This window comes from Phyllostomus discolor, chromosome 6 (genome assembly GCF_004126475.2).
Source record: "Phyllostomus discolor isolate MPI-MPIP mPhyDis1 chromosome 6, mPhyDis1.pri.v3, whole genome shotgun sequence".
Lineage (NCBI taxonomy): Eukaryota > Metazoa > Chordata > Mammalia > Chiroptera > Phyllostomidae > Phyllostomus > Phyllostomus discolor.
This window is the reverse complement of record NC_040908.2, coordinates 140,241,050-140,255,754: the sequence shown is the minus strand read 5'-3', so window position 1 is coordinate 140,255,754 and position 14,705 is coordinate 140,241,050. Positions and strand designations below refer to the sequence as shown.

Sequence of the window (14,705 nt, the reverse complement as noted above, 5' to 3'; positions counted from 1 at the left end):
AAAATGGAAAAAACCAAGCAGGTTTACAACAAAGATTTTATTTCGCATGCAAGGCTTTCCAGGCTATAGAGAGTTTCCAGAAGAATATTGTACATTTTCTACATGTATAACATATTTTCTCAGGTTCCTCTCAGGAAAAAGACATTTTCATGACGTCAACACACTTTTTTTCAAATATTCTTAAAGTTTTACAGCAACAACTATGATTTGTGCCAATGTATCTCGAAGACAGAGACAGGTTCTGACCATGGGTGTGGGGGCAAACTTGGCAGTAGAGCCGGAACAAAGCGTGGGGGCCTTGATTCATCGCTGGTTTGTAGGGAAAGAAGCACATTGAAAAGGCATCCTTGCTGAACATGTCTAAGAGTCTCTATTGCTATTAAAGAGCTACTGGGAAAAAGACCAAAACATCTATGAAGATCAGTCAATAAATATAGTGAAATTTGAACAGACTTGTTAATAATTACCATTAAAATTATTTATCTCAGTATCATACATATATACATACATAATTTTCCATTTTTCTCTTGTGATCTTCACAAGAAGATAAGACAGATTGCAATTCTCAGAAAAAAAAAAAGAAGTGAGTTCAGAGAAGTTATGTTACTACCCTAAGATTCTATTTAAGGAGTGAGGAGTAAGGAGACAGATAATTGTCAGTGCAACTCAGAATTGTAACTCATTATAGAAGGTTAAAATGATTCATTGGAGCACATAGGAGACTTGGTTATCCAGGGAAAACCTCCTGGAGAAAGTAATATAAAATACATGAGGTGGTCCTTGAAAGATAAGTAGAAATTAGCTACATTAAGTGGGAAAGCAGGGGTAAATACTAATGAAAATAAGCTTACTGAATTAAAAATAAAGTGTATAAGTGTCCGATGGTTTGGAGTCCTAATTAGGCAGTGGAGAAGTTTGTCTTTGAAATGAGGATGTGAAAAGCATAAACAAAATTATGCAATGGTTAGGAGTTTGTGCATTGGTTTGAAAACAGAGGGAAGTAATTGAAAGGTTTTGCAGGGAGTGACATTGTCTGGTCTACTTCTGCTTGGGCAATATTTTCCTGGTTAAACCTAGGGAGTGAATTGGAGGAGGGGAAAACCTGGAAAAGGGAAGTTACCCTGGCAATAATCCAGGGGAAAAAAATTGAGGCTGCCTGAAGTAGGTTAGAAGCAGTAGAGACAGGGAAGCTTAGATTGATTTCAGCAAAACATGCAAAATTGAATCAATAATATATAATTTTAAAAATATTTTGTCTGTGTGTAGGGGGAGGGCTGTATTCATTAATGCTTGTTTCTGGCTTAGGCAACCCTTGGACACCACCCTTTGCTAAGAGAGATCATAGGATCAACAGTTTTTCAATGGCAGTTGCATTAACAAGTTTAAATTTAAGCCTTGGGGGAAAACAGCCTCAAACTCTCTCATCTTCAGTTTCTTTATCAGTAAAAGGCAATACTAACACTGACCTTCCTCAGATCATTATGTGTTAAATGAAGCAATTTATGCAAAGCTTTGAACCTATAGTAGGTAATTTAAAAAATATAATATAAAATTTCTATTTCTGATAAATCTGATAAATTTTCAGCCTTATAAAGAACCTGGATCTATTAATGGCCTTAGTAATGATAAATGTGTCATCTACAATAGGTTTCTATTACAACTCTTTGTTATTGTTTAAATTTTGAAATATAGGTCTTGAGCAGTCTTCACATTCTTCTTGTTCAAAGGAAATTGGAATGCCCCACTGTTAAGGGCTTTAATATTTCTCCCTGGCCTGGATATTTTCACTAACGAGTAGTAATCAGCCAGTAATCAGATAGCTATTAATGCCCCAGGTTTCCTCTCATCTTACTAACACAGTCAAATAAAGAACGGTCAGGCTTATTTTCATCTAATTCTAACCATTCAACTTTACTTTATGCCCCAATTTGTGTTTCCTGAATGTGACAATAAACACATATCCAGAATTACCTTAAGTGACCATAATAAATCACAATGTTAGATAACATGCATTGACAATGTTTTGCATGCAAGATGGTGTTACATATTTCCGTATCTAATCTTTAGAACAACTCCATGAGATAAGCACTAGTATTAACCCTCTTTTACAGTTGAAGATATTGAGTCACAGGGATAGTAACTTCCAAGAACGAATTTCTCTTTTGGAAGTGATATATCAGCCAACCCTTGGGGTCCAATGTCTTAGCCAGTATGCTGTAAGAACGTACTTACTGGTTAGGAGTTTATTGCAATTAAATGTCAACCATACCCATCACAGAATTTATTGTGTATTACTTCTTCCTTCACTATACTTACATATATTTTGCGGTGGATTTGTCCTTTATTTGTCTCCATTCAATACAAGTATGAGTAGTTTTGCCTTTCTTATTATTTATAACCACCTTTTAATTCCATGACCATATTTGGCCTTCAAATGACTTCATGAGGAAAAGTGAACAGTTTAAATCCCTCTATTTTCTGGTAAATGTGCTGAAAACCACGAAGAAGATATAATTTACCAGGAAAATAGAAGTGTTGATAGCACCACCCTAGGTCAGTCATTCAAGGTCTTCATAAAAGGGGGCAACTTTGGTCACCAGTGAAACGTTGGTTAGCATTTATCAGATTTTCTTGCATTTACAAATGAGTGCATGTTTATAATAGAATTCATTTTATATTTTCCCATAACATAAAATAAAAAATGTGGTCCTTTACATTTTTGTTGTGCAACTACCTTGTACTTCTGGGAGTTTTTTTTTTCCACATCCATACATATTAAAATCCATTGTGCACATACTTTAATATATTTTACCACAGCATTGAGGGTGTTTCCAATTTTTCTTTCTTTCTTAAAAAGCACCTAATTCCACATATGTGGGCCCACATATTTTTTTCTGAAAATTTTATGACTTATCTTCCTAAAAGTGGGAACATTTCACTCCAAATTTGACATGTTAATGTGCAAAGGTGCTAGTAAATCACCATCTGTAAGCTACTCTAGTCTATACTTCTATTACAAGTATATTTTTATGTTCTTCTCGACACATTCACCTGAGCTGGGAGTTGTCTCCCTTCTTTGTTTAATGTTTGTAAATGGCATGAATGGAAAATGATACCTTCTTCCTGACACAATGTGCAGTCATCTCATTAGAAAGATGGATTATATTTGCATAACTTTATCACTACCTGTATTTCTTCCTTCATGAATTATCTATGCCTTTTTCCCATTTATATATTGGGTTAGTTGCTGTATTACTTTCCTGGGGTTTCTGTAACAACATAACCACAGAATGAGTGGCTCAAACAACATAAAAATTTTCTCTCACAATTCTAGAGGCTAGAAATCCAAAATCAAGTTGTTGGTAGAGTTGGTTCATTAAGAGGCCCGCAGAGGAATGATCAGATCTGGGACTTTCTCCTTGGCTTGTAGATGTCTGTCTTCTCCCATGTCTCTTCACAGTCTCTTCTATGTGTGACTGTGCCCAATATTCCCCTGTTATAGAAACACCAGTCTTACTGGTTTAGAACCCACTCTAACGACCCTATTTAAACTTGACGACTTCTGTAAACACCCATCTCTAAATGATGTTACAGCTCAGGTACCCGGGGTTAGGATTACAGTGTAAGAATTTTAAGGAGGATGCAATTCAACCTATAAGAGTTATTTAATGCATTGATGTATAGAAGCTCCTGTCAAGTATGATTTTTAGTTCATTGTCATTATATAGAAAATATTTCACAAATCTGTTATTAATATTTAAATTTACCTGACTCCAATTTCTTTCAAATATGTACATAGATACATTTTTTTCTTTATGGTATTTGGATTGCTCTTGCACAGGTAGATTGTCCCCACCCCAATATTTTTCTTTAAAAGTTTCTGTGTGTTTGTGAAAATATATCTATTGTTAGTTGCTGCTAAGCTACCAACATAATTTTGGAATGTATTATTTTCTATATTTAGTAAAAGGTAGAAATATGATTCAGATAATGACAACTAGTCGTTCTAGCAACACTGCAACAACTCTTTCCCCACTTGTTTTGGAATGACACTTTTCTGATGTGCCAGGTTAATTTGACTGTATGTTTTGAATCTTCCGTTCTCTGATGAATTTGTTGCAGTGCTGTATCACGGTTTAATTATTAAAACTGCATACTACATTTTGATATTTCCTAGACTTGCCCCCTATTGTTTTTGTTTCTAGTTTTATGGATACATTTTCTGTATTTGTTTCTCCTCAGTAAATTTTAGAATCAGGTTGTCAATTTCATAAAAACTCCTACAGGGAATTTAATTGAAACCAATGTGTATACATATGTATATATATGTATATATCTGTATATATATATACACACACACACAGACAACAATACACACACACACACACACACACACACACACACACATTTATAGAGAGAGAAAGATGACAATAGGGCATCTTCTAATTCCAAACACGGAGTGTCTCAGTTATTGTTCAAGTGTCTTCATAGCATTTAGGAAATCTCTGCAGTTACTTCACAGAGTTCTTACTCATTTCTTGTTAGATGTATTTTTGTTGCTGTGGATGGATTGTTTTCCCTTCAATTATCTACATGGATATCACAGGGGTTTTTTTTTAAAGCTATTTACTAAGCTGTCTTGATTCCAGATATCATATTAAACAAACTTATTAGTCACTATAGGTACTCAGTTGATTTGTTTTATTTTTTAAAGTGGTACACTGAAATTTATCTTTGAGTATTTCTGTTTTCTTTTAATAATATCAACCATCTTTTTTTCCTAATAGTTAGAACTTCTTTTTCTTTTTTTTTTCTTTACTAATTGTGCTGGCTAAGAACACCCAAACAATGTTGAGTAGGAAAAATGAGGGTACAACTTCTGTCCTGTCTGTGGTTTTAAGATAACAAATTATCAGTATGTTTCATCACTGAGCAAAACATTTATAAATGTTTGCTGTAATTTTCAGGTGATACCATTTTTCTTCAGGCCACTATTTTAATAAAAATTTTATTGAGTGATAACACTCATTCCAAAAAAATGCACAATCCTGAGGGTACCGTTCATAAACGGTCACAAAGTAAATATACACAACTTTTACAAATAGAAAAGGCATTTTAGAAGCTTTTCTTTGACCTCATCCATTTATTACCTCCACTTTCCTCCCCAAATATAACCAATAGTCTGACAAATACTGCTTCAAAATCATTTGCCTCTGTTTGAAAGAGATCACTAATTATGTCTTCTTTTATGTTGGATTTGTTTTAACAACATGACATTTGTGAAACTATTTCACACTGTGTAGAGAAAAAACTTGTTAATTATGATCACTGCTTAATATAGAAGTGAATAATTATACTTCAATGCATCTAGTGTTGATATCCATGATTATTTTATACATGTATGTCTACACTGGAATTGATGTCCATTTCCTTCAAGGGATTTGTGTGTCCTGTGAAATATTATATAAAATGTTGTCTTTTCATAAGCGTGTGGAAATTTTTCTAGGGAGACTGTTCATAAGAGTATCAAAAACGCTGATAACTCAGAAAAGTATAAGAATCACTGCTTGTGAGCAAAATTCAGGTAAAGTTACCTGTAAAGTTTCCTGACTACCCATAAAGATAGTATCCTTCTATCAATTAGTCATATAAATATATACATATATATTTATATATATGTGTGTATATATAAGTATACATATATTCACACACATGACTAATAAATATATATTGTTTTCTTTCATTTCAGCTTTGGAAAATATTACTGTCTCTTTGGAGGAGCACCAGATGAACTCTGGTGTTCTGAACATTTAGAACTATGTGGTCATTCAGAAGGAGGGAGGTTGTTTCTTTAAAAAAAAATCACATCCAAGGTGGGGACAGGATGAAGAGAATAAAAATCATGTCAAATATATGGTGATAGAAGGATTGTATGTTACCATACAATAGAGTATACAGACGTTGTATTATAAAGTTTTATACCTGAAATTTACATAATATTATTAACTATTGTGATCTCAATAAATATAATTTTTAAAATTCATAGGGAAAAAAATAACATTTATCTTGGTATAATACCTCTTAGCTCACACTTCCTCCAAAGCATATGCTCCTAAATGGCAGGTACAATTATTACTATGAGACAAAGTTTTGCTCTGATAGTGCTACATTAAAAACCACTTCAGAACCCTCATGGCTCACAATGACAAATGCTATTTTTCAAACTCAGGTTAAAGAGTCATTGGGGTGTTTCTGCTTCAGAGTATGAATCGAATTCACATTTGTTCTACATATATTATTTCTGAATAAGCCTAAAGTTACCAAGGTTATTTGAGCGAATTTCTTCACATAGGCATTAACAGGAGAAGAAGAGAAAAAGCAAAAGGAGATAAGCAACATTTAAAGTTTTTGATGTGTCATATCCTGTATGGTGTGGAGATTTCTATTCTGCTTGCATTTGCAACACAAAATGGTATAAGAATCACCTAAGAATCAATAATAAGCAGTAGGCAAATCAATGGAAAAAGTCAAGAGATATAAATAGGTGTTGTAAAAGATAATGTGCAGATATTATCTTTTCTACAGTGCTCACCTTATTGTCACCAGTGAAATGCAAATTACATCTAAAATGAGACACTATTACGTGACTACTAGGGTGACTAAATTTTTTTTAAAACTTACAGTACAAATGGTGATAAGAATGTGAAACTGCAATTCTTCCCTCTCCTAATGTACAGCTGAATTGGAAAATACTTTAGCAGTATTTACTAAAGTTGAACAAAAGCTTGTCTTATAATGGAACATGCACTTTCTTGAATGTATAACCGCCCTACATGTGCTTACATGTTAAAAACAAGACATGTGAGGTCTGTCTGGAAAAAGTCCAACCATTATTAATAAGAAGTCTATATAGAAAGTATTCAGCCATGTACTATGACAAATAGAGACATTTACTGAAGAAGATACAAGATAGAAGAAACATTGTGCATAGGACAATGATGCCTCAGTCCCCTTCAAAGTAGACACCTTGGGACCTTGCACAGTTCTCCCAATCACTATCATCTATCCCATCATATTTTCCTGAATCTCATTGACTGTCTGAAATCTCTTCCCTTTCAAAGGTGATTTTAGTTTTGGGAAATGCCAGAAGTCACAGGGCACCAAATCTGGGCTTAGGGGAGCTGAGTCATCTGGGTGATTTGATGTTTTGCCAAAAAAACCTGCATGAGAATTGATGCACAAGAGGTTGTATTGTCATGATGATGCTGCCAATCACCAGTTGCCCATAGCCACAGCCTCCTGAATCATCTGAATAGTTTCTGCAGAGGAATCTTCAAGCTTAACACAAAATTTGATACATATTCATTGCTCTACTCACTCAGTCATTTTGAATGTGATGGTCACACAGTACACATGCTCACTCAAGGGTGTCTACTGCCCCCACTGACTAGTACAGTGAAGTCATCATTGTTCACACATGCACGTTCCAGTCCATTCTCCTTGGCTGCCAGGTTACACAGATGTCGCGCAAATTGTTCTCATCATATTAACAATGGCTGGACCTTTTCCAAACAGACCTGATAGTCCCTGCCTTCATGGAGCCCTTAGTCTAAAAATGGTAGGTACAAATGCATAGTTGCAATAAAATGTGATAAATTTATGCTAAAGACATGATTAAGTTCAGTGGTATTGAGAGAGTGGGTTTATTTTAATGGATAATTCAAGTAATAGAAATTCTTTCTGATTAAAGAAATCCAAACCAGAAAAAAATAATGGCTTGCCTCCTTTATATAGTAGTAGAAATTTCAGAAGGGCATTCTCCAGTATTGGGACAGAATATGAGACTGTTAATCACAGAGAAAAATAGTTTTGCCAATAAATTATGAATGTGTTTTTATTAACATTATGTATATATACAGAAATACATTTCACTAGAGAGGACTCCATGGCTTTGCATTCTGTTTCATACATGAAATAAATCAGTGTTTATTTATTTCAGTGTTTCTGACTGATAGGAATTATATTGATTCTTCAAGCCTCTTAGTTTGAGACATTTCAGATCCTGCCATCCTGAAAATTGCTTGTAATCAGATCCGCTAAGGCTGGGGGTGGGGTGTGTGCAGTGGGGCAGGGAGTGGATCTATAAGACCTGCATGATATTTCTGATTCTGTGATGGGAAATCTCCAAGGCACTTCAAAATAATAAAGTCACCTTTTATTTACACTAATCCTTTCCTTCAGGACTTCACAGTGGTTCAGATATCTCACTCCCCGGATTCCCATTCTTACTCTGGAAGACACAGGCAGGGGCCTATTGAAATGTTAAACGGGTCTGATCCCAGCAAATGATAATCATAATTAACTTGGGGGCACTAGAAAATCCTCTTACCAAAAGGAGTATTTATTTTACTTCCCCAGGTGGGAACTTATAACAAAAGGATTGTGCCCTAATTCATGTTCATGTAAACATTTCATGTTCCAAGGAGATGATAAACCAGCAACTGAGCGAGGCAGGCACTAGGCAGCTGTTGAACACACAAGCTCTTCTCCATATTACTCACAACAGAGTCACAGAGCTGGTCAACAGAGAGAACAACTAAATTCTGCCCCTCAATTCCTATTCCTCCGATTGCTCCTGAGGCCCACAAATATCAGTATGACTATGCTTGCACAAAGAATGAAGGTGCAATGGAAAGCTGTGTGCAATCTTATTTATTAGTAATCAGCTGTAATATTAATAATTAGTAATATTAGATAACCTAAAAATATCCAAATATTTAGAATATAGTGGGTACGCATCAGCACAGGAGGCTTCTATCTTGAAAGAATTGTTGAGCGATTACTGGAACATTTGAAATATAATTCTTCAATCACAATTTGAGATAAAGCATAAGTTTGTACTAAGTATGAATAGGTGTATCGTAAGTAAAAAAAAAATGTAGATCCAGTTGCAAAAAAAGAACCTTTGCTTCTCTCTTTAGCTTTATCTTCCTGATAGTTTGCTTCATGTATTCTATATTCTAGTTACAGTGTATCTTGTTCCATTTCCTGAATATTCTGTACTCATAACTCTATTCTTTGTATATGTATTCTCTTCTCCTGGAATGATGATGAGACCCATTCTAACCAGATAAACTCTTCTGTCCTTTAAGAATGTGATAGATAGAATTGGTTGCCTGACCATTAGCTATTGCCTTCTCTCTTCTCTTGTGGGCAGAACCTGACCACTGACAGTTCTCTCTCTGAATATGTGCAAGTGTGGTGCAGACCATTTCTTATCCTCCATTGCAACAAGACAGCCCTGTCATGCGATAGATCTGGACAATGACAGATAGGGTCTCCTGGTCTTCAGGAACTTATTTTTCTGTAATGAATTGATATAGGATATATTTTGCAACGTTAACAATTTTTTGCTTCCTACTTCTAAAGACGTGAAAGTAATTTTGGAAATGTAACACCCCATTGTCAATGGTAGATGAGAAGCTAGTTTGCTAGAGATGGTTAATTTTAAAGTATAAAAACAGTGTTGGTACTTAATGACATATCTGGGCTGCAGTGCCAGCTCTAGAAGCTCCAACATGCAGACTCTTGGTTACGTGATGTTATTAACTGTATTTTATTTTTAGGTCTCTGTCAGGCTTCCAGGGAACTGCATCTGAATTCAACCTAATTATTACAAAGAACATATTCTAGAGCAGGGCCATTCATCATCTGTCCTGAGTTCCAGAAGTATCAGCATGGTCTGGGGATTTAACAGCAAGGCATGTTATTGAAACCCATTCAGAGTTTCTGAATCAGAATCTCGCATGAAGAGGTTGAACTCAGACATTTGTTTCAACAAGCTGAATGGGTTTGTTTTAAAAAGGTGATTCTTACAGGTCTGTAAGAAGGAACATTACAGATTTTCAAGAATTAGTACCGCTTTTTAACAATGGCTTTAAGTGAATCCTGGCGACTATCTCATTATGTCAATTGCCTGAGTGTTTCTGAGTGCCTGGCTTGTAACCAGATTTGTATTAGGGTAGTGAAGGTTTTCAAAGCTGGAATGCACAAAGGTGAAATAAAGGACTGAGTATTTTAGTGAAGGTAATGTTCACTTGACTATTTCTCATAACTGTTTTCTCACCTCTATCTCATCATTTTCTACCTGCTTCATGGCAGAAACTCAGTTTCTCCTCCTTATTGTATCTTCTAATACTACTGTGGCAGGAAAAGAAAACTCCAAAAGTTTCTTATGCTCTGTAACTGTAACACTTGCAAAATTTCACACAGGACTGTAAAAGCAGACAAGTCGTAACCAAAGCAACCGCCAGTTACTCAAGGTCGTACACAGACTCCCATGATAAGCTCCTGTGCTCTGTAACTTCTGCAAATTCCTCCTGCGTTTTCCCTTTGTCTCCCATATAAGGTAGCTGGACCTAACTTCCGCATTCAGCTTCTGTAACCTTGCTTCGCCACGTAGGTAGGGAGCCCGGGACTATTTAAACCCCGGGAGAGTGAGGATCGGTGCTCAGAGGATTTGGATGTTAACCACCCCCTCTGGGCCCCCGGGTAATAAAGTTTGTGCTTCGTTATCTCCCCGCGTGTGGGTGGATTTTCCACAACACTACTAGCTTTCTGAGACACTCTTTTTTTAAATTTATTCACTTTTAGAGAGGGAAAGGAGGGAGGGAGGGGGTGAGAGAGAGAGAGAAGGAGAGAGGGAAGGGAGAGAGAGAGACAAAGAAACATCAATGTGCGGTTGCTGGGCGTTATGGCCTGCAACCCAAGCATGTACCTTGGCTGGGAATCGAACCTGCGACACTTTGGTTTGCAGCCCACGCTCAATCCACTGAGCTACGCCAGCCAGGGCTGAGACACTCATTTGATTATGACTCCCCTTAAAGAAATGTGCTATCACCATTTAGGACCCTGCAAAACCTGACTCCAAACTTCTTTTCTGGCTTGTCTATGCCAATTTGTATTAGCAATTATAATTGTTATTACAAAAATATGCACTTTAACTTCTCATTGCTTGAATTTTTATTCTCATTCTGCAATATTCTTGTCTTCTATAAGTTTGTATATAAATGCCAACTCCTTGTAAAACATCACTGGCCTCTTGCCAACTCAGGTAAATCTAATTTATTGTTAATATTCTCATACAATATTGCACATATCTCCATACAGTACTTATCACATTGAAGCATAATTGTTTACGCAGAGTTGGCTTCTGATTATAAATACAATGCACACTTATTTTAGAGAGAAATTATTCAGCAAATGTTAGGAAACTGGGAACTAACAAAAAGAAACTTGACATATGGAAAATACCTAGTAGTAGGGTGAGACAGAAAGTTTCAAAAATAAGGCTAGTTTAAAATTTTAAATATTACATTGCTTTCTAGCTGTGTCTGGTGCTTCACTCTATCACTCCCTCCAATTTTCAAGATCCATTTCATGTTAGTTGTACTTTGGGAGGCATTACATGAGATTGGTGCTGCTCTGTCTAGGGTCACTACACACGAGAGATTAAAGAACTGAGAAAGCAACAAACAAAAGAGAGAGAGAGCACCATACAGTGTTCAGTGGAAACAAAGAATCTTAGCAACATTCTTAAAAGAGTTGAGAGACCTCAAGTTGAGAGACCTGGTATTACTAAAGAGGATGAGAGACACTCGGTTTCCATCTCCCCATGGGATGGAATGGAGACACAGCTTTTAAAATTACTTATGAAAAAGAATATCAGATGTCTTGGCAACCCCCAAGTCACTGAAATTTGTTATAACAAACTAAGTAACATGCTCTCAACATTCAGTAAATGTTATGCTAGCATTTTATTCCCCAAACCCTTGACTGGCCAGACTATTGGGAAAGTGGTTATCATCATCATCATCTCCATGAAAGTTTATTACAAAAGAGGACGTTCAAATGCAGGGACTTTTCTATGCCTTACAATATGACTAGTCCTTTCTCCATCTGGGGAAGAAGTGTCAAGTGCAGTCACACTGTTCACAGGGAACATGGTCCCATTGTCCTAGGAGCAGTCTCATGTTGGGACTTACAGACCTAAATTTAAGCTATCACTCGGCAATTTCCATAAAGGCAAGAAGGAGCTTTAGGACACTTTTCTATATTTCAGCATTATGAGCACATAGTTCACATTTTACATTGCTGGAATCTTGAGCTAGTAGTTTGTCATATTTCCACAATTTGCATATATCATTTTTATTTGAAATTATGGGCATATTCATCACAGGTTATAAATCTATGTTATATAGATTAAATTAATAACCAAGATAAAAAATGTAAGATGTCACTTTTTAATGATCCAGGTGCTATATAACATGCTTATTAATCAACGTGAACAGCAATGTCAAACAGCACCAATCTGCCCTGGCTGGTGTGGCTCAGTGGACTGAGTGCCAGCCTGTGAACCAAAAGGTCTCCAGTTTGATTCCCAGTCAGGGCAAATTGCCTGGGTTACAGGCCCGGTCCCTAGTAGGGGGCACATGAAAGGCAAGCACACATTGATGGTACTCTCCCTCTCTTTCTCCCTCCCTTCCCCTCTCTAAAAATAAATAAATAAAATCTTAAAACAAAAAACAGCAACAATCCAACTGGTGATCATTTGCAGCATTGTAACTGCAACTGTTCATTCAGCTCCTGTCCCCAACTTTCCCGTTTGGAAGCTGGGGTAATTCATGTTTCATCTTGTCAGCAACTTGTTACTGCAAACACTTGTCAACTGGCACAGCTGTTTCTTTATTATCAATATGTCTCAATAGATATACACGGGAAAGTTTAATTTCAGTAGATATTCAAACCAAGTATTTAAATCCCTCAGTCTCAGATCTTAGAACACACTACTGATTCTGTGTTCATTAATTTTATAACTTGTCTCATAGAGTACATATACAGATTAGTTTTTTTAACTATTTTATTTATTCATTTTTAGAGGGGGGAAGAGAGGGAAAAGTAGAGGGAGAGAAATATCAATGTGTGGTTGCCTCTTATATGCCCCCTACGAAGGACCTGGCCTGCAACCCAAGCATGTGCCCTGAGTGGGAATCAAACTGGTGACCCTTTCGCTCACAGGCTGGTGCTCAATCCACTGAGCCATACCATGCAGGTGAATTAGGTTTTTTTTTCCACAAAATAATAAACAAAGTTGGAAAGAATTAAAGGAAAATGAATCATGACTTTGAAATGCTCTGCCACACACCCTCTTTTCTATTTCTCATTTGTTTCTTTTCATGTGTCCTCCTAATTCATGCTTTTATAAAAGAGCAAGGAAAACCTATCCCAAATTCAAAAATCTAAAATAAAAAAACATAAATAGTTGTAGGAAGGTAAGGTTTTAAAATGTTCACTTTTCTTGGCTTTGGAGATCAACTGAGTGATTTCATTTTATGTTTTATTTTATTTTCATGGAGAAAATGAATGGTCAAGACAAATGTCCTGGATGCACAAGAACGTTCATAATCAAGCAAACACAAGTATATATGTGTTTGTGTGTGTGCACATGTGGATGTGTACACAGACGGACATGGCTGTTCCTTTTAAAAGTGTGTGAGCCCAAGGCTCACTATTTGGTAATCAAATTACACAGGTAATAAATTTTCTGCTCCTAGGTTCCTTCAGAGGTTCCTATAGAGATTCTGTGATTACAGATTAGTCACATTTGTACTATATGTAATTCTTCATGATCACCTGTAATATGATTTTTTTCATGGAAAAGTTTTGACATTACAATTAGACGATCCTTTGTGTTTTCCATTCATTTCAAACAAAACAATAAGGACTAAAATTTTGCATAATAATCTTGAAATTTAGTTGTTTGAAATATCAATATGTATGTAATTTGAAGGTATGGTTTTGTATCAAGCATTATAGTAATACCACAGAACATTTAGTTTAAACTCCCTAACATATAATCATCCAACTCACTGACAGATACTCCTGACTCCAATGATGGGAATATAAGTTTCAGCTAATTAATGCCACAGCTAAAAAAAATTAAAATGTAAAAATGTAAAAAATTAAAATGATCTTTTTTTCCTTCTACATAGTGTTCGTAAGAACACTTTCAAAATATATGTGGAAATAATAATTTGGACTATGTTTTTAATCACATGAGAGAAAAACTAGAGTCTAGGATAGAAATCCTGTTAATTTGTAGAAAAGAGGAAATGGATTACTATGGCTTTGACCTTGCTCAGTGTTCATGACACATGGGGGACAGCACCAATGCTCTAGAGGGCACTTGTGACAAACCCAAAAGATGTAAAGATTTTCCTCCTTTCATAAAAAGAATATCATTTGAAGGAGGCAGTGGAGACCAATTCAGAGGAAATCACACTAAACAATATCTTTAAAGAAAGGAAAAAAGGAAAGATGTTTTGCATGGAATCACACTTGAAACTGCTTAGTGGGCTGAATGAGGAGCTAGGCTTAAGCTCCACCTGTCCCAAGAGAGAGAAAAGCTGTTCCCTCAGTTCAATTAATTTATCTCACAAAGAATCCAGAGTGGACCCTAAGCATCCAGCCTATGGAATGTGCCAAGATTTGGCCACTGTTCATGGGTGTGCTGTGAGGTCCTAGGGGGCAAACTGCCACAGGACCATTTTGACTTGGGAGAGGCAAGTGTTGCTCACGTTCAGGAGAGGAGTGAGTGTTATTAAACATCATTACATCAGCATGGATCTTTCTAAGGATAACAGTTC

General features: G+C 36.0%; 1 protein-coding gene across 2 annotated transcripts in view; it reads right to left on the bottom strand.

The window, feature by feature from the left end:
* Positions 1 to 14,705, bottom strand: part of LUZP2 (leucine zipper protein 2) — a 362,761-nt gene that overhangs the window by 182,793 nt on the left and 165,263 nt on the right. The gene's annotated exons all lie outside the window — the stretch shown is intronic.